The sequence below is a fragment of the Thamnophis elegans genome, chromosome 2, assembly GCF_009769535.1.
Source record: "Thamnophis elegans isolate rThaEle1 chromosome 2, rThaEle1.pri, whole genome shotgun sequence".
NCBI classification, from domain to species: domain Eukaryota; kingdom Metazoa; phylum Chordata; class Lepidosauria; order Squamata; family Colubridae; genus Thamnophis; species Thamnophis elegans.
Genome location: NC_045542.1, coordinates 158,082,476 through 158,108,077, shown reverse-complemented (window position 1 = coordinate 158,108,077; position 25,602 = coordinate 158,082,476). Strand labels below are relative to the sequence as shown.

Here is a 25,602-nt window from a genome sequence, read left to right as displayed (position 1 = left end):
ACAGTTTGCATAAATTCCATCCATGAAAGTAACATTTAAAAATTAAGATAACACGCTGACCAAAACCATCCAAAGCTTAATTCCGCAGTTTTTTTACTTCAATGTCTTTACAATAAGTATGGTATTTCCTGTCCCATCACGTATTAACCAGGTTCAATTGTGCTTAATCCATCTTTGGTTGCATAGGTAGTCCTCACTTACCACTTCTTCTCTGAGCCTTCAAAAGTTACTATGGCACAGTAGAAGCAGACGAGCACCTGGTCCACAAAATTTTTGGTAATCCTAGGACTTGTTCCTTGACCGCATGTCAGCCGTGACTGTGGTTTTGAAGGTGCAGGAAAAGGATTGCACCAATTTGGGTTCTGCCAATAGTTGCATATTTATGATGGCAGTGGCATCCCACACTCATGATCCCCATTTGTGACCTTGCCAGCTACCTTCTGACAAGCAACATCAGTGGGTATACTGGCAGGAAATTGCAAGCCACAGTCATATAAAATTGCCTTTAACAACCCACAGTAATTAGCTTAACAACTACAGAGGAGCAGATATAAGTTGGCACTGTCATGTGACATGATGCTTAATGATTAAGCTGCTTAGTGACATAAATATCTGTTCCAATTGCCGTAGGTTAAGTAAGGACTACTTGAACAAGGATGTCACCAGAGAGGTTGTAGACAGAATTTTCGGCCCTTATTTGCACTGAGGACTTCCATGAGCAAAAGTGGTGTATACTTTTCTTTCTTTTTTTCAACTCATCTCTCATCATTTTACAAAAAATTAAAGTTATATTTTTCTTTGAATCTTACAGGTGAACAGGATGCCAATAAGAGCTCTCCGGACAACTGTAAATAACAATCAATGTTGAAAAGGAAAAAAATCAAGCCAGTAATCAAATATTTTCCATTCCCTGCAGAAAACCATACAAATCTGCTCCTCCTCCAGCAGCTGTTTGAGAGAGAAAGCCAAGAAGAATGATTATGCAGAACTCAATAATACATTACATGAGAGGTGAAGGGAGAGTAATGTGAGGAAGTCACAGTAATGTGAGGAAGAAGACTGCTTGAATAAAATTGTACCATTAAACAAGGTATTGTTTACTGAATGTGGCAAAAGCTATGCTCACAACAGGTCCCTTGTGGTTCATGGAAGCATCTCCACACAGGAGGGAAGCCACAAAAGTGCTCCCAATGCGGTAAATGCTTTAGTGAGAATGGCAACATGGTGCTGCATCCAATGACTCACAGAAAGGACAAAACATATGACTGTGCAGATTGTGTGAGAGCCTCATTAGAAATTCCCAGGTATTGAGATACTAAAGGATGCACACAAAGGAATAAAACCATTTGAACATCCTTTCAGTAGGAAATGTTTCAATGAATTCCGTCCTGGTGAAGCACCCAAGGACTCCCACAAAAGTGAAACCCTTTGAATGTCCTGATTGTGGAAATAAAATTAGTCACAATTTCAGTCTGGGGATGCATCAGTAGATTGACTCCAGGGAGAAACTCTATGAGTATCTAGATTGTGAGGAAAGCTTCATTATACACTATCTCATGAGATACCAGAGAACTCACCCAGAAGAAAATCCTTTGAATGTCCTGATTATGAGAAAGTAACAATTCCAGCCTGATGATTCATCAAAAAAATGCTTTGAATGTTCTGATTGGTGATACCCTAGAGGAATCATAAATGAGAAAAACCCATTCAATGTGGGAGAAGTTTCTGTCGTAATTTCCAACTGGTAATACATCAGAGGATTCTTATAGTGTCAAGTGTGGGAAAGGTTTCATTAGAAATTCCCTACTCCTGAAACACAAGGCCACACAAACAAGAGAAAAACCATTTGAAAGTCCTGACTTTGGGAAAAGGTTTCAGTCGGAATTCCCACCTGGTGATTACACCGAGGACTCACAGAGGGAAGGAACCGTATGAGTGTCCTGTTTGTGGAAAGGTTTCAGTAATACTTCCCACCAATGATACAACCGAGACTCACAGAGGAGAGAAACTCTTTGAATGTCCCTGACTGTGGGAAAAGTTTCAGTCATAATTCCTTTTTGGTGACACACCAGAGAATTCACACAGGAGAGAAACCCTTTGCATGTCCTATCTGTGGGAAAAGCTTTACTCAAAATAGCTACCTGGTGATACACCAGAGGTCTCACACAGGAGAGAAACCCTTTGAATGTCCTATCTGTGGGAAAAGCTTTAGTAATAATTGCACCCTGGGGACACACCAGAGGACTCACACAGGAGAGAAACCCTTTGAATGTCCTGATTGTGGGAAAAGCTTTAGTGATAATTCCTTCCTGGTGACACACCAGAGGACTCACACAGGAGAGAAACCCTTTGAATGTCCTGATTGTGGGTAAAAGCTTCAGTCAGAATTCCAAACCTGGTGAAACACCAGAGGACTCACACAGGAGAGAAATCCTTTGAATGTCCTGATTGTGGGAAAGCTTTAGTGATAATTCCTCTCTTGTGATGCACCAGAGGACTCACACAGGAGAGAAACCCTTTGAATGTCTGATTGTGGGAAAAGCTTCAGTCATAATTCCAACTTGGTGAAACACCAGAGGACTCACACAGGAGAGAAACCCTGTTGAATGTCCTATCTGTGGGTAAAAGCTTCAGTCAGAATTCCAACCTGGTGACACACCAGAGGACTCACACAGGAGAGAAACCCTTTGAATGTCCTGATTGTGGGAAAAGCTTTAGTGATAATTCCTCTCTGGTGATACAACGGAGGACTCACACAGCAGAGAAACCCTTTGAATGTCCTGATTGTGGGAAAAGCTTTAGTGATAATTCCTCCCTGGTGAAACACCAGAGGACTCACACAGGAGAGAAACCCTTTGAATGTTCTATCTGTGGGAAAAGCTTTAGTCAGAATGGCAACCTGGTGATGACACCAGAGGTCTCACACAGGAGAGAAACCCTTTGAATGCCTATCTGTGGAAAAGCTTTAGTAATAATTGCAACCCTGGTGACACACCAGAGGACTTCATACAGGAGAGAAACCCTTTGAATGTCCTGATTGGGGGAAAAGCTTAGTGATAATTCCTCCCTGGTGACACACCAGAGGACTCACACAGGAGAGAAACCCTTTGAATGTCCTGATTGTGGGAAAAGCTTCAGTCAGAATTCCAACCTGGTGAAACACCAGAGGACTCACACAGGAGAGAAACCCTTTGAATGTCCTGATTGTGGGAAAAAGCTTTAGTGAGAATTCTCTCTGGTGATGCACCAGAGGACTCACACAGACAGAAACCCTTTGAATGTCCTGACTGTGGGAAAAGCTTTTGTCGGAATTCCCATCTGGGACACACCAGAGGACTCACACAGGAGAGAAACCCTTTGGAATGTCCTGATTGTGGGAAAAGCTTCAGTCATAATTGCCAACCTGGTGAAACACAGAGGACTCACACAGGAGAGAAACCCTTTGAATGTCCCTATCTGTGGGAAAAAGCTTAGTATGAATTCCTCTCTGGTGACACACCAGAGGACTCACACAGGAGAGAAACCCTTTGAATGTCCTGATTGTGGGAAAAAGCTTCAGTCAGAATTCCAACCTGGTGAAACACCAGAGGACTCACACAGGAGAGAAATCCTTTGAATGTCCTGATTGTGGGAAAAAGCTTTAGTGATAATTCCTCCCTGGTGAAACACCAGAGGACTCACACAGGAGAGAAACCTCTTTGAATGTCCTATCTGTGGAAAAAGCTTTAGTAATAATTCCTACCTCGTGATACACGAGAGGACGCACACAGGAGAGAACCCCTTTGAATGTCCTGATTGTGGGAAAAGCTTCAGTCAGAATTCCAACCTGGTGAAACACCAGAGGACACACCAGGAGAGAAACCCTTTGCATGTCCTATCTGTGGGAAAAGCTTCAATCAGAATTACAATCTGGTGAAACACCAGAGGACACACACAGGAGAGAACCCTTTGCATGTCCTATCTGTGGGAAAAGCTTTAGTCAGAATGGCGACCTGGTGATACACCAGAGGACTCACACAGGAGAGAAACCCTTTGAATGTCCTATCTGTGGGAAAAGCTTTAGTATGATTCCTCTCTTGTGACACACCAGAGGACTCACACAGGAGAGAAACCCTTTGAATGTCCTATCTGGGGGAAAAGCTTCAGTCAGAATTCCAACCTGGTAAAACACCAGAGGACTCACACAAGACAGAAACCCTTTGAATGTCCTGATTGTGGGAAACGCTTCAGTCATAATTCCAACCTGGTGAAACACCAGAGGACTCACACAGGAGAGAAACCCTTTGAATGTCCTGATTGTGGGAAAAGCTTTAGTGATAATTCCTCTCTGGTGATACACCGGAGGACTCACACAGGAGAGAAACCCTTTGAATGTCCTGACTGTGGGAAAAGCTTTTGTAAGAATTCCCATCTGGTGACACACCAGAGGACTCAGACAGGAGAGAAACCCTTGAATATCCTGATTGTGGGAAAAGCTTCAGTCAGAATTCCAACCTGGTAAAACACCAGAGGACCACACACGGAGAGAAACCCTTTACATGTCCTATCTGTGGGAAAAGCTTTAGGTCGGAATGGCGACCTGGTGATACACCAGAGGTCTCACACAGGAGAGAAACCCTTGAATGTCCTATCTGTGGGAAAAGCTTTAGTAAGAATTCCTCTCTGGTGACACACCAGAGAATTCACACAGGAGAGAAACCCTTTGCATGTCCTATCTGTGGGAAAAGCTTTAGTCGAAATAGCTACCTGGTGATACACCAGAGGACTCACCAGGAGAGAAACCCTTTGAATGTCCTGATTGTGGGAAAAGCTTAGTGATAATTCCTCCCTGGTGAAACACCAGAGGACTCACACAGGAGAGAAACCCTTTGAATGTCCAATCTGTGGGAAAAGCTTTAGTAATAATTCCTACCTCGTGATACACGAGAGGACACACACAGGAGAGAAACCCTTGAATGTCCTGATTGTGGGAAAAGCTTCAGTCAGAATTCCAACCTGGTGAAACACCAGAGGACACACACAGGAGAGAAACCCTTTGCATGTCCTATCTGTGGGAAAAGCTTCAGTCAGAATTACAACCTGGTGAAACACCAGAGTACACACACAGGAGAGAAACCCTTTGCATGTCCTATCTGTGGGAAAAGCTTTAATCAGAATGGCGACCTGGTGATACACCAGGGACTCACACAGGAGAGAAACCCTTTGAATGTCCTATCTGTGGGAAAAAGCTTTAGGTCAGAAATCATCCCTTATTGCACACAAGATAAGCCATATGAAGAAAGGTAGATGAGTTTATAGACTGCTTGAATTGAATTTGTGATCTCCCATTGAAAGTATAGGTAAGAATTGATTGTTCGAATTTTGTGCTGATTCATTTTGCTCAAACATTTCTCATGATTAAAGTTGTAAGTGGAGTGAAATGGAAAAATGTCTAACTGCTATTTCTGGTTAACAGCAAAGCTTCTGGATATTTTCTTTTCCAGAATTAGAGGAATTCTTCAAAAGGAATTTTGGATGGAGTTTTTTTCTGTTGATTATGGAATTCCCACATGTGGAGTTTCAGTCTTCTACCTTGGTTTTGCCCGATTTTCAATCACAGAATTCCACAGCCCGCAGAAAAGTAGTCCTCAAGATTTAACTATGATGGGCTTTGAATTAAGTGTTTTAATCAGCTGAGAAACAATTGGACACAGCTTGCATGGGCTGCGCTTCAAGCTATGTCGTATCTGGTTGGGAGCAGCTGCAGGAGAAGTCAGATTGAGGTGCAACAAGTGTAGGGGAGGCTGCCTGCAATGCTCTTAAGCGGGTAAAACATCCCCTGAAATTAAGACCTGGTGCTTATTTTGGGGCCTAAAAGAAAATAAACTGGGTCTTATTTTTGGGGAAACAAGGCTATGTATATATGTATAATCTGTCCCAGCACTTCCAGGGTATATTTATGATAACTCTGCAATTCTATGAACTCATGATTGACCCAAGTGAATGGGTATTGACATATATATTGAAAATATAAATAATTACTGTAAGGGGTTACGTTAGCAGTTTGGCATCTTTGCCTTTTATTGTAATGGATGCCTTTGGATCTCTTTTTTTAAAAAAAGAGAAGAAGGCGGGGCTTAGCAGTGAGAAGACGGAGTTTCAGGCTATTCCTGAATTCCCCTATTCCGAAGGAAAATTGGACGGGTTGTTTCAGACCCTAGCTGTCCCGGAGAGACAGTGAAAAGTTTTAGGGGAGATCCAGTGACCTCAGACACGTTCGCAAGTCTCTGGGGGCTTGGAATTTAACCCCTTTTGCCAGTTCCTTCTGGATTAGCTGTAGCTAACCGAAACTGCAGGTTGCCCCTAAGAATGGTGGGAGTGGTTTCAACTGGTAAGCTGATTTTATTACTCAAAGAGATACGGTCCGCATTAAAATTTAAGCTAATTGAAACCAAAGAACAGAAGAATCTAGTGGCGAATTGGTTTTTTTTTAATGGATTTATGGCCGGTGGTTACCCTATTTCTTAAATGTTTTAAATGATATTTACGTGGATAAAGGAAAGATTACTCCAACATTCCCTCTGGCTCTCCTTAAGTGGGCTGTAAACCAATTTACTACAATTTGGCTTCTTACAATCTGACACTTTTATTGCTTGGCTGTGTTGGTCTAAGATCAGATAAGATAGCACAGCTCTCAGCGTGTTCTTACTTGCAAATATCTTAAAGCTTCTAGCTGCGCCACAACATGGCGTCTATACATGCTTCAAATGATTCGTTTCAAATGATTTTCTCACCATTTCAAAAGTTGTTTGACACATATGAAAGATTTGAAAAAAAGCTGGACTATTTAACATTAAAATATGAAGAAAAAAGTGAGAACGTTGAATGTTCCTGAAATACAAATGAAGAATGTCAGAAATGAAGTTTCTCAACTTGCTGACACGCCAGGCGTCTGGTTTACTTCGGAGGGAGAAAGAGATGCAACGCTTGAAAGGGGGGAAGCCATACAGAAGATTTATTTCAAAAGACAGAGCGCAGGAGGAATGAGAAGCATTAAAGAATCTATACTTTATGAAACATCATTTGCAGAATTTTCGATACCACCCTTGAGAATTAAAGACAAACTGAAAAATGCATGAGCCTAGGACAACGTTATTATTACATCAGAGGCATCCTGAGCAAAAAGGTGCGAAGATATTCCTGTTTGGACTTGCTTATAAAAACATTTGGTAAACCTGTTCCACGAATGGCAATAGGATTAAGGAATTTTGTTATTGGAGAGACATAGGCTGATAGATGGAAGAATACAATTTAAAATTAGCTAAATCTAATTACTCTTTTTGTAATAGACACAGCTGAATAATAATTGATATTGATAGTAATGTATATAATGTGGAGTTGATATGATAAATAATAATTGATATGAGAAGGGAAGGTTGGAAATATTTTGGACCATATACAAAGGTTATTAATCACAATAATTATCACTATTAAAAAATAAAATAAAATATATACAGTTAAATGTTAACTAATATGGGGAAAATGTTACGATATACGATATAATTACATAAAGAAGGGAGAATGATAATAAACCATACTGCATGGAAGATGGAATTTTGGTATTAAATATTATGGATGTTCAGCTAAAACAGGATATGGGGATTTGATGTTAATAGAGGATTTTACAAACAAGTAAATGAAACGTCAGCATGTGGTTATGGATTAAATCTTTGGCATATTTAAGGATGAAGGATATTTAAATAACTGTAGTCAACTAAACGTGGAGGTATAATGATGTCAATATGGTAAACATTTGAGTTAAGATATTTGAATTAATATGAACTAATTGAAGAGATGCACCAAAACATGTTGTAACCAGCTGATATACTTTTTTTATAATATATACCTGTGTTCTTTCCCCCCCCCTTGCCTTGTTTTTGTTCTTTTTGTCTTCTTTTTTTTTTTTTTTTCTTTTCCCACTGTTGTGGGCATGTATTGTTTAAGAAACAAAAATTATTATTATATTATTATTATACAATTGTATCACAGCGGCCAGTTGTTTCGCCGGATTTGGCATTGATTACTAGTCGGGCCCCACCCAGGGGCCTAGGACGTCGTAACGTATTTTTGTAATATGCATGCGGATCCAAGCAGTGCGGCTTTTTGCATTTGACTGATGGTGATTTTGTCAATTTTTAACTGTTTTAAATGTAATTCCAGTGCTTTTGGAATAGCACCCAGTGTGCCAATTACCACTGGAATTACCACTGCTGGTTTGTGCCATAGTCGTTGAATTTCGATTTTTAAGTCCTGGTATCTTGTGATTTTTTCATGTTCCTTCTCGGCGACCCTGCTATCACCTGGTATTGCGATGTCTATGATTGTGACCTTATTTTTCTCAACCAGTGTGATGTCTGGTGTATTATGCGCCAGCATTTTGTCGGTTTGTATACGGAAATCCCACAAGATCTTGACCATCTGATTTTCGGTGACTTTTTCAGGCTGATGTTCCCACCAGTTTGTTGCTGTTTCAATATTATAATTTTTGCACAAATTCCAATGGATCATTGTGCTACTGAATTGTGCCGCAATTTATAATCAGTCTGCGCGATTTTTTTACAGCAGCTGAGTATGTGATCAACAGTTTCATCAGCTTCTTTGCAAAGTCTGCATTTGGCATCATCAGAGGATTTTTCGATTTTGGCCTTAATGGCATTTGTGCAGATAGCTTGTTCTTGCGCAGCCAGGATTAGTGACTCTGTTTCTTTCTTTAATGTACCTGTTGTTAACCACAGCCAAGTTTGTTCACTGTCCACTTTATCTTTTATTTTTTCCAGAAATTGGCCATGCAATGCTTTGTTCTGCCAACTCTCCATTCTTGATTTTATCACTTCTTTTCTGTATTCTTGTTTCGTCTGTTGGGCCTTCAGTAGATTTTTGTTCTTTACTTCGATTAATAGATGTTCTTGACTTTCTTTTAAATAATCAGCCAGTCCATGTTTTTCTTCTTCAACTGTTTGCTTCACTTGTAATAATCCTCTGCCACCTGATATTCGGGGCAGATATAGTCTATCAGTATCACCACGTGGGTGTAAACTGTAGTGCATTGTCATTAGTTTCCTGGTTTTTTCGGTCCAAAAGGTCCAATCAGCTTGTGTCCAGTTAACTATACCAGCTGTGTATCTTATAACTGGTATTGCCCAGGTATTTATGGCCTTGATTGTATTTCCACCATTCAATTTAGATTTCAAAATTTTCCTAACTCTGTTGATGTACTCTCGCCTGACAATAGTTTTTACTTCTCCATGCTTGATGTTATCCAACTGCAGAATGCCTAAGTATTTGTAGGCTTCATTTTCTTTGCATTTAATTAATTGGCCATTGGGCATTTCAATTCCCTCACATGCAGTGATTTTGCCCCTTTTATGGATACAGTGGCGCATTTTTCCATGCCAAACTGCATTGAAATATCTGTGCTGAATACTCGGACTGTGTTTGTCAATGATTGGATTTCTATTTCTGACTTTCCATAGAGTTTCAAATCATCCATATATAGTAAATGTGAAATTTTTTCAGCTTCTTTGGCTGTTTGGTAGCCTAATTTCATTTTTTTTAAGGTTACTGATAGTGGGATCATTGCGATGATGAAGAGAAGAGGTGAAAGTGAATCACCCTGGAAAATTCCTCGCTTGATATTAACCATTCCGTAGATCTCATTCCCTACCGCCAACTCAGTTCTCCATTGTTTCATCGCCTTTTCAGTAAAGGATGTAATATTTTTGCTAATGCCAGTTGTTTCTAAGCATTTTATGATCCAACTATGTGGCAGTGAGTCAAATGCCTTTTTGTAATCAATCCAGACCATATTCAAGTTCGTTTTTCTCTTCTTACAATTTTCTAATATCATTTTATCAATTAGAAGCTGATCTTTTGTGCCCCTGCTCCTTCTTTTGTTGCCTTTTTGCTCTACTGGCAAGATGTTGTTTGTTTCCAAATAATCCATTATGTTATCTGCAATAATGCCTGTGAGTAATTTGAAAGTTGTTGGCAAGCATGTTATTGGTCGGTAATTTTCAGGTGTTGTTTCTTTAGTTGCATCTTTCTGAATCAAGTATGTTTTTCCAGTTGTCAACCATTCATCAATTTGGCCCTTTTGTAAAATTTCATTCAGTTGCCTGGCCAATATTGCATGTAAACTGGTCAGATATTTGAGCCAGAAACATGTAATTGGTCCTTTCCAGGTGATGTCCAGTTCTTTACCTTTTTAACTCGATTTTTGACCATCTCAGTTGTTATTTCTAATACTTGCATTTGTTTGTTGCCAATGCTTTTCTCAAAGTCATGTATCCACTTTGCTTCCTTGTTGTAGTCCTTTGCATTTTCCCACAATTCTTTCCAGAATTCAACTGTGGCCTGCTTTTCTGGTTTTTCACTTTTGGTGTCACCATTCACATTAAGACTTTGATAAAAACGCCGTTGGTCTGATCGAAATTGCTGATTTTGTTTATATTGGATGATTCGTGCCTCATATCTTTCAATTTTTCTAGCTGTTGCTGTTATCTGCTGTTTTACAATCTCTACAGCTTCATTGATGTTTCTTGTATCCAATCTATATCTTCTGATTAGCCGATCTATGATTTTGTTGTTTTTAAGCCGTTGCTCATGCATGTTCTTTAAGTTACTAGCATCTGCCCTTAATTTTTTGATTTTTTGTTCTAAACGGATTTTCCACTTTGGCTTTGATGCTTTTTCTGTTGTGTGACTAGGTACTTTAATTTTAATGCCTAGTTCATTAGTGACTATTACAGCTGCGCTGTACATTAACTGGTTTGTTTCCAGATGGATCCCGGTTCAATTGTTGAAAACACTGCATTAACCATTTTCATGATAGGGGCCAAAATTTTCTTAGGCACAGTTTTTAGTGATGGTAAACGTTGCCTTTCCTCATTAAGCAGAAAATGCTCCATGATCTTATCCTTCAATTCTTTTTGTTTTTGAGTTAGTTCATCAGTTGGTTCAGTGATAACTGGTTCTAGTGGTGGTGAGGTTATTTCCTCCCCGAGAGCTTCTTCTGGGAGTTCTACTGTAATGTCTTAGTTGTGTCTTGAATATCAATTATTTCCGCTTGTGATATTGTTTTATGGGTTTTGCAATTTGCCTGAATTTCCTCATGTTCAACTTTACTAAACACTTTATTCCGTATAATAAATCGCCTTTGATCTGCTAGTCGTTGTTCACTAACATTTGAATCTGGATATTGTTGTTTCCATAATTCATACATTCGCTTTAAATAGCCTCTTTTTTCTGGCTCTGAGTTGTAGTAACAGGCCATTATAGCACGGTTTTCATCTGCACTATATTTTTGTCGTTTTGTTGGCTGGTCCACTTGTAGCCCGCTTGTCGACGGATGTCCAGGGACCCCAACATCCGCCGCGGCCCTTGTTAACCCGCGCGACGACCGATGCGGTATGGAATTCTTATTTGTTTTTTTTCACCATATTGTATGGGTTGTCAGGTTTTTTTTTACGGGACCAGATGCCAATCTGACCCCAACCTTCCTCCTTTCTCATCCGGGCTTGGGACCGGCAACGGTGGAGTTGTTGTTGTTGTTGTTGTTATTATTATTATTATTTTAATAATAATTATAGTCAAATGAAAATGGATAAATGATGATGGTGACATGTATGAATATTTGAGTTAAAATGCTCGAGTTAACATGAATTATGTTTGTTGCCTGTGGAAGAGATGCACGAAAGTCTATTTGTAACCAACTGATACACTTTCTATAGCATGTAAAGAAAGATGTTGTATTTGTTTTAAATTAAAAATTAATTTTTTTAAATAATAATAATAATAATAATAATAATAATAATAATAATAAATTAAACTTTTATGTGAATCTTACAGGCAAAAGAATGCCAAAGAGAGCACTGTGGAGAACTGAATGGAATGGAATGGAAAATTTATTTATAGGCCGCCCTTTTTCCCTGGGGGGACTCAGGGCGGCTTACAACTTGTGAGGAAGGGGATTCAAACAATGACATATAAAAACAATACATAATTAAAAATAGAAACAACATTCACCATTCGGGAGGGTACAGATTACAATCTTTAACCCCAGGCCTGACGGGATAGCCAGATCTTGAGGGCTGTGCGGAAGGTCTGGAGGGTGGTGAGGGTACGAATCTCTACGGGGAGATCGTTCCAAAGGGTCGGAGCTACTACTGAAAAGGCCCTCCTCCATGTAGTTGCCAGTCGACACTGACTGGCGGATGGAACTCGGAGGAGGCCTAATCTGTGTGATCTGATGGGTCGCGAGGAGTTAATTGGCAGGAGGCGGTCTCTCAAGTACCCAGATCCACTACCATGACGGGCTTTATGGGTGGTAAGTAGCACCTTGAAGCGCACCCGGAGATCAACAGGTAGCCAGCGCAGCTCGCGGAGGATAGGTGTTATGTGGGCGAACCGAGGTGCATCCACAATCGCTCGCGCGGCCGCATTCTGGACTAGCTGAAGTCACCGGATGCTCTTCAAGGGCAGCCCCATGTAGAGCACGTTGCAGTATTCCAGCCTAGAGGTCACAAGGGCACGAGTGACTGTTGTGAGAGCCTCCCGGTTCAGGTAGGGTCGCAACTGGCGCACCAGGCGAACCTGGGCAAATGCCCCCCTGGTCACAGCCGACAGATGGTGGTCAAAGGTCAGCTGTGGGTCCAGGAGGACTCCCAAGTTGCAAACCCTGTCTGAGGGGTATAATATTTGGCCCCCCAGCCTGAGTGATGGAACACTAGCCAAATTATTGAATCACAAGCAGCATTAAAATGCAAAGGAAACCAAGGCAGCAATCAAAAACTTATTAGTTCCCATGGATTAGGCCTCCTCTGAGTTCCATCTGCCGGTCAATGTCGACTGGCAACCACGCGGAGGAGAGCCTTCTCGGTGGCAGCTCCGACCCTATGGAACGATCTCCCCGTGGAGATTTGTACCCTCACCACCGTCCAGACCTTCCGCACAGCCCTTAAAATCTGGCTATCCCGTCAGGCCTGGGGCTAAAGACTGTAACCCACCCGAATGGTATGAATGTTGTGCTTTTAATGATGTACTGTCTTACGTGTTAAATGTTTGTCCCCCCCCCCTTTCGAGTTGTAAGCCGCCCTGAGTCCCCCCAGGGAAAAGGGCGGCATATAAATAAACTTCTCAAATCTCAAAGCTCTCCTTTTTGGGGCCACTGCCATAATCATCATGATAGTCCTCTGCTGCCTCCACCAGTGTGCTTCCCCTTGTCCGAGTGGCCTGAAAAATCACCTCCCATTTCAACAGACCCCAAGTACAGATGCCAGGCAAATATCCCTCGTGACATTCTAGGTATACAGAAATACAGAGACTATTCTAATAGTGTGTACATCGGGCAATATATGTAAGTACATGTAGCCCAAAAGGGGGGAATTGTGGTAAGCCCCGCCGTCACCCAAAAATGAAATATTTTGAGGAATATTAAAAAAGGTAGAATATTCTATTTCTCCAAAGGAGAAATGGAGAAACATGTTTTTAAAGGCAGAAAGTAGCCCCAAGTCTTTCCTAATAGCCTACAGCAGATGCTCATTAAGAAATCCTGAGTCATATTCACAAAGAAAATACCTTCACCTCCAGGTGATGGGATTAAGGACAGGACATGACCTTAACCCAGATGCCCCGAAACTTTTTAAATGTGGCCAATTCATGGACCCTCAAACTTTGGGGGGGGGGGGGAGGCCACGGACCAGCTGTGTGGGTGTGGCTAGGTGGTCATGTGACTAGATGGGCCAATTCAACAGTCCTTTGAACAATGCACACAATATGGTGGAAAATGTTTCATTTCTAAAAAAGCATTGTGCTGCTCTTTAAACAGTTTTTGAGAATGAAAGAAATGGGTATTGGCAGCATTGCTGTGAATGTGGGGGTAAGATAATGTAAAGCTGTCTTCCCAACACATGGGAGATGCTTCTATTTCTTTCATTCCTCTCAGGGCTTCTTTTAAGGCTGCTTGGAAAGATGGTTTAATGGTGGACAGGACCACATGGTTTGAGGCCCTGGGGAAAATGAGCACATGGGTGTGTGTGAGAGAGACAGATGTATACCCGCTCTTGGGCTGCCTTAGAGTTTCCTATTCCTGTGTAAGAAATGTATTCTGCTTGATTGTCTTGAGTCTTAGGTTTGGTTGAGCCTTGTTGGGTAGATACAATCTGTTGCTAGATGGGTAGAGGGCTAATCCTATAGAGCCGAGGTGGCGCAGTGGTTAAATGCAGCACTGCAGGCTACTGCTAGATCAGCAGTTCAGCGGTTCAAATCTCACCGGCTCAGGGTTGACTCAGCCTTCCATCCTTCCGAGGTGGGTAAAATGAGGACCCAGATTGTTGGGGGCAATATGCTGACTCTCTGTAAACCGCTTAGAGAGGGCTGAAAGCCCTATGAAGCGGTATATAAGTCTACTGCTAAGTCTACTGCTATTATGTTCTGAGGGAGAAGATCTTTTGTGTTGTAGATAAGGTGGTCCAGTCTTTCTGGGGCTGTTAACAAGGTGGGGGCTGCTTTCCAAGAACATATTTCTCTTTTTCTCATCCAGGGAGGTATAATATTCTGCCTTTTTAATATTTCCGAGAAGATTTCATTCTTCTGGGAAAGGGTGGGTTCCCGCGGCTTGGCACCTTTGGAATACCACTAGGTTGGTGAGCAGTGTTCTGCCTGGCCGGAGGGGGGTTGTGCAAAGGGGCTTATTTTGGGGGTGGGCTTATATTTTTGCCCACCTGAAAAATGTGGCAAGGCTTTAGTTTCAGGACATGTTGTATTTTTGGGGAAACACGGTATTTCCCTTTTAAGAATCTTCATTTAGCCAAATTGGTTTTTCTTGCTTCATCCCTGAGCAGAGTCCATTTCTCACATACCTTGGTCCATGTGCCTATTCTTCATTCCTGTCTGGACAGATAATTTGTCCCAAATCCAGGCCTCCATCAGTCTCCCTTGGGGAGATTTCAGTGGGATCCTAGACTCTGAGCTTCCCATTTCCTGGTCTGTTCTTCCCACTGTCCGGGACAAGAGTCCAAGGCTCCACTCTTTTCTTTCATTGCAATGAATGTGACTTCTTTTTTTCTCTTGGAGACGTCTGATGCATAGAACCAAAGCCCCAGAAGGCAAGAAAGAGCAATGGGTATGGTTCCAAGTATACAAATAATAATTTTTTTTTACCATGTATTTTTTAGAAGCTTCAGCAACTTACTGGGGCAACTCAGAAACTCTGCTTATGACTCACAGATATTTTGTGAAAAGGAGATGCTGGCTAGGAAATTCTGGCCTCAAAATCTGGAAGACATTCAGGATGCAGGAGAATGAAACTGAACATTGCATTTCTCTAAGACATTAAAATTAACATGAGGGAAATAGCAGAATATATAAAAAACAACCCTCTGTACAATAAAAAGATAAATAGACATTGGGGGAGGGGGAAAATTTCTTCTACCATATATAGGCAATCTGGCCCTCTTTCTTAGGCTCCATTTCTAGGTCCTGCTGCATATATTTCTCTGTGTGACCTAATGGGAGACTTCAGTGCAAACAAATTTAAAGAATTTACACCTGGCATTTAGCAGATATAAAATTTCCTCTTCCAAGAATGAAGCTTGGTGGTTGATGCTCTTGGATGCAGCCCTGGCCAGCAGGAGTGAAGCTTTTTCCCCTGGAGTGTCTGGCCTGATGCTGCTGCCATGCCCTAAAATCCTGGGAGCCTCAGAGTCATAAAGTTTTGGCATGTAGAGAGGTTTTGATCTCCACTGAGAGTCACCCCTAAGAAAGCTGATTGTGTTATTCTGTAAAACCTTTATGAACTTTTAGGGCTCAGCACATAGCTAATCTTCACAAGTAACATCACATTTCACTATTTCACTAGGCTCAGTTGCAAAGTCGGTTGCTAGAAGTCAAAAACTACTTGAATAGCATTTAATCAGGGGAAACCTTTTGCAAACGCCTCAGGTAGAAACTGGAAATAGATTTTTTTTCTGCCTCCTATCTGGAGATGGTGCTCAAATAGGCAACACCTGTGCCTACAAAAGCGGATAATACCTGGGGTTGAGCTTAAAGGAGTTAAAACCATCGAGTACTAAATTGCTAGAAAGGTTGGAAAGCGACGGGAAGAGTAGAAGAAAGAAACTTTTGAAAAAAGCACCGTTGGGAACAGCTGAAATTCCTGTTCCATCCGGATCACTCATGGGAGGAGAGTGGTGTGCAGAGCGGCTTTTCTGCTCTTCCCATGGTCGAAGCAGCAGCTGGAAGGTGAGTTGAGGGCGGGTGGGAGGAGAGTCCTGGAAGCAGAGAAGCAACTGGGCTGAAGCATCTCAGCTGCTGCTGCTGCAGGTTCCTTCCCTCCCCGAATTTAAGCCCACTGGGGCTGCACGCTGCGAAACTGGTGGCTGCAATTTTTCTCCTGGTGGGAAGATTGGAAACGTCTCTTCCAAGTGAAGGTGGATTCTTTGGGAATGGCTTCCCTCCAGAGGTTGTGGGGGCTCCCATCACTGGAGGGTTTGTGACAGAGCTGGGAGGGACCTTGCAGGGCTTCTATTCCGACGCCCTGATCAAGCAGGAGAACCAATATCATTTCAGACAAATGGCTGTCCTGCCTCGGATTAAAAGCCACCAGTGATGGAGCCCCCACAACCTCTGAAGGGAAAACCTTCCACTGGTTCACTGTTCTTAGTGCCAGGAAGTTTCTCCTTAGTTCTAAGTTGCTTCTCTCCTTGATGAGTTTCCATCCAGTTCCTTGTCCTGCCTTCAGGGGCTTTGGAGAATAGGTGGACGCCCCTCCCTCTTTTGTGGCAACCCCTCAAGTATTGGAAGATGGCTATCATGTCTCCCTTAGTCGTTCCTTTCACTAGACTAGACATACCCAATTCCTGCAACCCTTTTTATTTTGGCCTCCAGGCCCCTAATCCTCTTTGTTGCTCTTTTCTGCATTCTTTCCAGAGTCTCAACCCGTTTTTATGATATGGTGACCAAACTGTCTGCAATTGTCTAAGTGTGGTCTTACTCTTTATAAAGTGGTACTAGTACTTCACATGATCTTGATTCTATCTCTCTGTTAATGGCGCTCAGTATTGTATTGGCTGTTTTGGCCACTGCAGTATACTTCTGATTCATATCTAAATGATTGCCCACTAGGACCTCAAGGTTCCCCTCATAGTTATTACTTGAGCGAAGTGGTACCTATTCTGTACCAGTACATTTGGTTTTTCTTGAATACATGTAAAACCCTTTTCCCCCCTGCATTGAATTTCATTTTGTTAGGTAGGGCCCAGTGTTCAAATCTATTGAGATTCTCTATCTTGAGCCTATGTTCTGAGGTGTTGGCTATTCCTGCCAACTTGCTGTCATTTGAAAATTTGATGCATTCCCATACGACTCCCTCATGTAAGGCATTTACGAAGATATTAAAGAGTATTAAAGCAGAACCTTGGGGTACCCACTGCTTATTTCCCTCCATATAGATATAGTCCCATTAAGGAATACACTTTGATTGTGGTTTGTCAGTCAGTTATGAATCCATCTCTATGGATGGATATACCTAACCCAATTTTTTCTAATTTGCCAAGAAGTAGTTTATGATCTACTTTGTCAACTGCCTTACTGAAATTCAATGATACTATGTATTTGATTGGTCTGTTAATTTAGTCTCTTTGTGTAAGAATGAAATAACATTTCTTTGGAATGACCTGTTTCTGACAAACCCATCTTGACTTCTGGTTATATATTTGCTTGCTTCTAGGTGTTTGCAAATCTTCTTTTCCAAGATCTTCCCAGGTAGTGATGTCAGGCTAATTAGCCTGTAGTTTTATGGATCTATTTTTCTCCCCTCTTTTGAAGATGGGAACTACATCAGATCTTTTCCAATCCACCAGTAGTTCATTGGTGGGTGAAGATCTTTGAAAGATATGGTTCAATGGTTCTTAGATCACGTCTGCCGGCTCCTTCAGAACTCTGGGATGTAATCAATCTGGTCCCAATGATTAGAACTCATCTAGAATGGACAGGTGTTTTCTTAACATTTCTTGCCTGTTTTAATTTGTATTACTAGTCTGCCTTTTACTGTTCTGTTTTTGGTAGGTTTGGCTATTTTTTCTTTTTTTTCCTGAAGATAGATGCAAATAATGAATTCAGTAGCTCTGCTGTGTCTCTACTGCCCATCGCTTCCTTGCCACCATCACCCATTAATGCGCTGACTTGTTTCCCTGACTTTTTTCTTTTTTCTCCACCATCTCAGAAAATTAGAATATTACATGCAATCAATAAAACAAGGATTGTACATAGAAGAATATCTTACCTCTGAAAAGTATAACCATGCATATGTACTCAGTACTTGGTTTGGGCCCCTTTTGCAGCAATTACTGCCTCAATGCGGCGTGGCATGGAAGCTATCAGCTTGTGGCACTGCTGAGGTGTTATGGAAGACCAGGATGCTTCAATAGCAGCCTTCAGCTCTTCTGCATTGTTCCGTCTCTTGTATCTCATCTTTTTCTTGGAATTGCCCCGTAGATTCTCTATGGGGTTCAGGTTAGGCGAGTTTGCTGGCCAATCAAGCACAGTAATCCCACGGTCATTGAACCAGGTTTCGGTGCTTTTGGCAGTGTGGGCAGCTGGAAAATGAAGTCAGCATCCCCATAAAGCTCGTCTGCGGAAGGAAGCATGAAGTGCTCCAAAATCTTCTGGTAGACGGCTGTGTTGACCCTGATCTTAATGAAGCGCAATGGTTCAAAGTCCTCTTTTCTGATGAGAGCAACTTTTGCCAAAAGCACCAAAATCTGGTTCAGTGACTGTTGGATTACTGTACAATCCTTGTTTTCTTGATTGCATGTAATATTCTAATTTTCTGAGATAGCAATAGTTAGGCTTATATACCGCTTCATAGGGCTTTCAGCCCTCTCTAAGCGGTTTACAGAGTCAGCATATTGCCCCCAACAACAATCTGGGTCCTCATTTTACCCACCTCGGAAGGATGGAAGGCTGAGTCAACCTTGAGCCTGGTGGGATTTGAACAGCCAAACTGCTGAACTGCAGTCAGCTGAAGTAGCCTGCAGTGCTGCATTTAACCACTGCGCCACCTCGGCTCGTCACTGAGATGGTGGATTTGGGTTTTTCATGAGCTGTACGCCATAATCATCACAATTATGACAAATCACGGCGTGAACTATCTTGCTTTGCATGTAATGAGTCTTATCTCATATATTAGTTTCACCTTTTAAGTTGCATTACTGAAATAAATGAACTTTTGCACAATATTCTAATTTTTCGAGTTTCATCTGTACATGGTAAATTTGAGGTTTGTAGGCTTTACGGTTCTAGAGATTTTGTGAACGTGTGAGTGGTATTTTGCTTTTATATATATAGATTTTCCAGTATTTCCCACACTCCTTGCATTGTTTTCTCCTTTAGGATTTTTATCCATGAAATTTTGCTTAGGCTATGAATTTCTTAAAATCAGCTCTTCTAAAGTTTAAGACACTTGTTGGATTATATTTTATTGCTTGTGTTTGCATTATATTGAATTCCAGTAAGGTTCCGACAACTTCAACTCCTTCTATCGCTTCTCTATTAGTAAGAATTAGGTTGAGTAGTTTTTCCTCTAAGTTCCCTCCTCTACCTTTTAGATGACAAAGTTGTCAGCTAAATTGGTTAGGAATCTGTTCAATCTCCTACTTGCTGTAGAGTTTGTCTCCCAGTTGATATCAGGGTAGTTAAAGTCTCACATTGCATGCTTTTTTATATAAAGTTTATTATTTTTTTCATTTTCATAACATAATCACATGTATACTATTACATAGCCAACATCGTATTGTATTATTAAATGTTTACGTCAATTCATCTTACCATCAACTCCCTAAAACAATTATTGGCTCTTCTGCTCTCCATGCATCATATTTGCATGTTATCCGTCACTTTTTTCTCCCTCTCTCCTATCCCTCCCTACCTCCTCTCCTCCCTCTGTCCCTCTCTCCTCTCCCTCCCTCCCTCCTCTCTTCCTTCTCTTCTCTACTTCCCCTTCCTCTCTCCTTCTCTCTCCCCTTTCCACTCCTCCTTTCTCTCCTCTTCTCCCTCGCTCTCTCTCCTATCCCTCTCTTCTTCCCTTTCTTCTCCCCTCTTTCAGCTTCTGAGCGAGCTCCCTTTTATGATGATGGTACTTATAATTCCTTTTCAATATACATATTTTATTTTAACATATATCTCCCTCCCTCTCTTTAAAAAAAAATAGGACAAAAAAGTATACATATACAAATATCATTGTACTTTTAAACCCCCCCCACCCTACCCCAGCCTAATTTTGGCCGAGATGTAGACCTGATTACAATTCCCAGGTATTCTCATCACTATATTTATATAATTATACATCCTTACATCCTCCAGATATTTTAACCTTTATTTAATTATTTTCCATTATCATATTCAACCAGTTAGCAACTCCATTTTATTATCATATTTAGGAATAATCCCCCTTAGCTTTATATTTTCCCATATAACAATTTCTAGTTGTGTAAGTTTTTCCTAGTAAGTCTTTTATCTCACTTCTCTGTTCCTGGTTTCTCCCTTTTCTTTGTTTTGAAACGTCCACCATCTTCAATTTTCCCCAAGCCACCATCAAAGGGATCTTTTACATTTCCCTTTGTCGGGGCGTAACCTCCTTCTTCAATTTTCTTTATGCCACTGACAACCTACAAAACTTCTTTTGTTTACTTTTTATTCCCTTTTGTTGGGACACATCCCCCTTTTACAATTTTCCCTATACCACTGCCAAGCCCTATGGAATTTTTTGTCTGCTTTTTATTTCCCACCGTTTCTACCCTTTCATTATCTTTGCCCCCTTCTTCTTTGCCTTCTTCTGTAATTACCTGCTTCTCTGGGTTCTGAATTCCATTTAGGCTTGATTTTAATGATTTATGCATATTTTTTATAATTTCATGTAGCTCTTCAAATTCCCAGCTTTCCATGATGTCCAGTACCAAAGATACAATTATTTATACAGTTCTTATTTCAGAGTTCCGTTCCACCTTAAATTTATCTACATCAGCTGCTGTGGGGAAGAGCGATGGGAGCCATCTTGGTCTTTTGTTCTTCCTTAATGTCCAGTTCTAAAATTGCAGTTAGTTATACAAATCTTACTTCGAGGTTCTGGTCCACCTTAAATTTAGTTAATTCAACTACTGTGAAAACATTTTTTTTCCTTCCTATTTTTCACCTCTCATTATAGTTGCTCAAAATATATTAATTGGAACAAGCTTGCATACAGCCAAAACTCGGGTATGTTTCTTCCTCCTGCTTTTCCAAGTTCTGATTTATGGCAGTTGGTTAATTAAAATTTCCTACACAGGCAAGATTAGGTTATCAGTTGTCAGTGAGGAGATAGTGCTTTTTTCTTGATCTTTCCCCCTTGTTGCATTCCCTTTCTCATTAATTGGGGTTGCTTAAGATATGTTTGTTAAAAAACACTCGGACGCAGTAAATCTTCACGCTCCGAGGCTCCTTTGAAAACACAATCTTTTCAAGTCGAAAACCAAATTTAGAGTTGCTATTTGAGCGGGTTTGTCACTTTTGTCTCCTTTCACCCTTTCTGTCTGAATTGTTTCAAACAAATGGCTTTTGGGGGGAGGGGGAGGCTAGTGTTTCAACCCTCCATTTTTCCTTTTCTTTATTTCTTTCTTTTGGAAAAAATCCCGATCTGACCCTCAATATTATTTATGCTCTCAAGATTCTTTGCCTTTTCCAAGTTTGATTTATGACTGTGGATTTGATGAATTTTCTTACCGGTCTTTCATCTCTTCCTCACACTCCTCTTCTGTTGCTTTGGCTAGAAGTCAGCTTCTTGTGCAGCCATATTGCCATGCTGCTGCCTCTACTCTAATTCAGAGGGCAAATCTCTGACCTGCGAGGGACCTGTTGCTTCCCCCTGCATCTGATGAGAGCCCCCTTTTCACCCCATCTCCAGTGGGCTTCTGATCTAAAAAAGATCTCGGAGATGGTTTGTCAGACAGGGTTCATGTAAGGCTCTTGAGAGGCCACACACACCCATGACTGTCCAGCTGGAGAACCTCCGGTCGACTCTCTCCCATTAGATCTTTTATTGTTATTTTATTATCAAAAGTTTTTTTTATTTTTATTTTTCAAAATAGACACAACACATTCTTTACATACTGTAGAAAGTATATCAGTTGGTTACAAAAAATTTCGTGCATTTCTTTCACAGTCACCCATGATTCATATTAATTCTAGTATTTTAAATCAAATATATTTATTCATATTACCATCATCCTACCCCCATTCTCGTTTGACTATAATTATTTAAACGTCCTTCATCATAAAACATACCAAAACTCAAGACATAACCACATACTGGCATCTCATTTGCTATTTCTAGTATCCCAATAACACTATTCCTTATGGCCTATTCTAGCTAAACATCAATAATGTTTAGTAACAAAGGTTTCTAATCTTTCTTTCCAAATCACTGTTTACAATTTACATCCAATTTCCCTAAGTTGTACCCATACCTATATAGACATTGTTATCATTATCTCTCCTTTATTTGACTATGTCCATTATCATAATTTAGTTCTTTTTTTAATTAATCTTTATATGTAACCAAACCATTTCTCAACTTCCTTTCATAGGTACCATTCAATATTCATATCCAATTACTACTTGTTATACCAATACATATTATTATGTTATACCAATACATACAGGGTCAAGTGGGTCTGCTGCTAACGTACCTGCCTCCCAACTACGTTGCAGCAGCCCTCCCCTCGCTCCTCGAGTCAGTAGCCGAGCTGGCAATTGAGTTCCCCAGGCTTATGGTTCTGGGGGACTTTAATTTGCCATCGCTCGGTGAACACTCTGATGGGGCGCAGGAGTTCATGGCTTCCATGACAGCCATGGGCTTGACCCAGGTAATTCGGGGCCCAACCCACTCAGCGGGTCACATGCTCGACCTCGTATTTCTCTCGGAGCAGTGGATGTGTGATCTTGGTCTGAGGGGTAGTGAGACCATACCCCTGTCGTGGTCAGACCACTGCCTACTGAGGCTCGACTTCCGGAGGCCAAACCCCCACCGTAGGGAGGAGGAACCGACCAGGTGGTTCCGCCCCAGGCGACTGATGGACCCTATGAGGTTCCAGACGGAGCTTGGGGTTATTCCTGATACCCTCGCCCACAGTTCGGCGGAGACTCTGGCTGCCGCCTGGCACTCGGCGGCATCGGAGTCTCTCGACCGGATTGCGCCACTACGGCCCCTCCGGGTCAGCGGATCCCGGAGACCCCCTTGGTTCACCGAGGAACTCCGGGAGATGAAGCGCCGGAGGAGATGCCTAGAGCACCGATGGAGGTCCGATAAGTCCGAATCGAACCGAGCAATGGTAACCACCTGCACCAAGGAATACACCAGGGCACTTAGGGCAGCGAAAAGATCTCATATAGCCACCTTGGTTGCGTCCGCTGAGTCCCGCCCAGCCGCCCTGTTTAAGATAACCCGCTCCCTATTAAATAAAAGGGAAGCGGGGAAACCCTTGCAGGGCAGAGCTGAGGATTATGCCCAATTCTTAGCGGACAAAATTGCTCGGTTTCGGTCGGACTTGGACTCCATCCCCGCAGTTCCAGCCGAGGCACAAGAGGATCAGGTGGAACATCTCTGGGTTGAGTTTCAGGATGTTACCCCCGGGGATGTGGACAAGGCCATGAGGGCTGTAAGTGCCTCCACCTGCGTACTGGATCCGTGTCCCTCATGGCTGGTTTCTAACAGTAGTGAGGTGACACGAGGCTGGATCCAGGCGGTTGTGACCGCCTCTCTTCGGGAGGGGAACTTCCCCGCCGCACTGAAAGCGGCGGTGGTGAGACCCCTCCTAAAGAAGCCATCTTTGGATCCAGCTGTTCTTAATAACTATCGCCCAGTCTCCAACCTTCCCTTCCTTGGGAAGGTTGTTGAGAAGGTGGTGGCCTTTCAGCTCCAACGGTCCTTGGAGGAAGCAAACTATCTTGACCCCTTCCAGTCAGGCTTCAGACCCGGTTACAGCACAGAAACCGCTTTGGTCGCATTGACCGATGATCTCTGGAGGGCCAGAGATGGAGGACATTCCTCCATCCTGGTCCTCCTTGACCTCTCAGCGGCTTTCGATACCATCGACCATGGTATCCTTCTGCGACGACTGCGGGAGGTGGGAGTGGGAGGCTCCGTGTTGCGGTGGTTCTCTTCCTACCTCTCGGACAGGTCGCAGTCGGTGTTAGTGGGGGGGCAGAGATCGTCCCCTAGGCCCCTAACTTATGGGGTGCCTCAGGGCTCGGTCTTATCCCCCCTACTATTCAACATCTACATGAAACCGCTGGGAGAGATCATCCGTAGGCACGGGATCAGATACCATCAATATGCGGACGATACCCAGCTGTATCTGTCCGCCCCGTGCCAACTCAATGAAGCGGCAGACGTGATGAACCAAGGTCTAGAGGCCGTTATGGACTGGATGAGGGTTAACAAGCTTGTGCTCAACCCAGAAAAGACCGAGTGGCTGTTGTGTTTCCCTCCCAAAGATTCGACCAATATTCCATCACTCAGGCTGGGGGGTCAAATTTTATGCCCCTCAGAGAGGGTTCGCAACTTGGGAGTCCTCCTGGATTCACAGCTATCGTTTGACCACCACCTGACGGCTGTGACTAGGGGGGCATTCGCCCAGGTTCGCCTGGTGCGCCAGTTGCGACCCTACCTGGATCGGGAGGCACTCACAACAGTCACTCGGGCCCTTGTGACCTCTAGGCTGGAATACTGCAATGTGCTCTACATGGGGCTGCCCTTGAAGAGCATCCGGCGACTTCAGCTGGTACAGAACGCGGCCGCGCGAGTGATTGTGGGTGCACCGCGGTTCACCCACATAACACCTATCCTCCGCGAGCTGCGCTGGCTACCTGTCGATCTCCGGGTGCGCTTCAAGGTGCTATTAGTCACTCATAAAGCCCTGCATGGTAGTGGATCTGGATACTTGAGAGACCGCCTCCTGCCAATCACCTCCCTGCGACCAATTAGATCACACAGATTGGGCCTCCTCCGTATTCCATCGGCCAGCCAGTGCCGGCTGGCAACTACAAGGAGGAGGGCCTTCTCAGTAGTAGCCCCGACCCTTTGGAACGAACTCCCCGTGGAGATTCGTACCCTCACCACCGTCCTGGCCTTCCGCACAGCCCTCAAGAACTGGCTAGCCCGTCAGGCCTGGGGACAAGGATAGTTACCCCTCCCGAATGATGAATGTATGTTGCTTATTACTTTTATTATATGTGTCTATGTCATTGTTTGTACTTCCCCTCCCTGATTTTATGTGAGCCGCCCTGAGTCCCCTCAGGGAAAAGGGCGGCCTACAAATGTTAATAAAATCACAAAAAAATCACAAAAAATCACATATGTGTACATTATTATCATTTTCAATTGTTTATTTAACCATATCTATTGTCACTAAATTTCACTAAGTCCAACTAGTTTTAGATTAAACACTTTTATCTATCAGACTGTATCTTTATAGTAGCGAAATAGTATCATGTCTTCGGCCATTTGTGGCATCAGTCCTCCAATCATCTCCT

The 25,602-nt window shown here is 42.4% G+C and overlaps 2 protein-coding genes across 6 annotated transcripts in view; both read left to right on the top strand.

The window, feature by feature from the left end:
* Positions 1–5,268: 5,268 nt before the first annotated feature.
* Positions 5,269–25,602, top strand: part of LOC116504945 (zinc finger protein 850-like) — a 55,292-nt gene continuing 34,958 nt past the window's right edge. For 3 of the 5 annotated variants that reach the window (XR_004254871.1, XR_004254870.1, XM_032212198.1), the window contains exon 1: positions 16,195–16,278. The gene's annotated coding sequence lies outside the window, so the exon portion shown is untranslated. Of the gene's footprint in view, positions 5,340–16,194; positions 16,279–17,764; positions 17,800–25,602 lie in introns of those variants that run through there. The other 2 variants (XR_004254872.1, XR_004254873.1) reach the window with 2 other exon arrangements.
* The window catches only part of LOC116504947 (zinc finger protein 420-like), a 65,187-nt gene continuing 55,796 nt past the window's right edge, over positions 16,212–25,602 (top strand). Inside the window, exon 1 of the mRNA XM_032212201.1 lies at positions 16,212–16,278. The gene's annotated coding sequence lies outside the window, so the exon portion shown is untranslated. The remainder of the gene's footprint in view (positions 16,279–25,602) is intronic.